Raw genomic sequence first — 311 nt, 5'->3', positions numbered from 1 at the left:
ACTCCGCCACTGCCCCGCTCGCGCTCGCAAACCCGGGGCCTCGGGCAGCGTGGAGACCAGAGGGCCCTCGGTATTCCGAGCTGGCTCCCTCGCCAAAATCTTCTGTCGTGTTTTATTTCTGTGATTACTGTTTCCCCCACCAGCCCGAGTCGTCATTTCAACGCTGGAAGGGTCCCCGCGGCGCCCATGGTTGGAGCAGGTGGGGCCGGGGAGCCGCAGGTCTGGGCTGTAAATCGCTGTCTTTTTGTGGTTGTTGTTCCCACTCACCACCCGCCGTCCCCCCTCCACCCGGGTTTTTTTTTTTTTTTTTT

The 311-nt window shown here is 60.1% G+C and overlaps 1 long non-coding RNA gene across 1 annotated transcript in view; it reads left to right on the top strand.

The window, feature by feature from the left end:
• The first annotated feature begins 6 nt into the window (after positions 1-6).
• LOC104864966 overlaps positions 7-311 on the top strand; it is a 7,823-nt gene continuing 7,518 nt past the window's right edge. Inside the window, exon 1 of the long non-coding RNA XR_781028.1 lies at positions 7-199. This is a non-coding gene — a long non-coding RNA (uncharacterized LOC104864966). The remainder of the gene's footprint in view (positions 200-311) is intronic.

Source organism: Fukomys damarensis, unplaced genomic scaffold, assembly GCF_012274545.1.
Source record: "Fukomys damarensis isolate Sample0158 unplaced genomic scaffold, DMR_v1.0_HiC HiC_scaffold_4, whole genome shotgun sequence".
NCBI lineage: Eukaryota > Metazoa > Chordata > Mammalia > Rodentia > Bathyergidae > Fukomys > Fukomys damarensis.
This window is presented reverse-complemented; position numbering and strand designations above follow the sequence as displayed.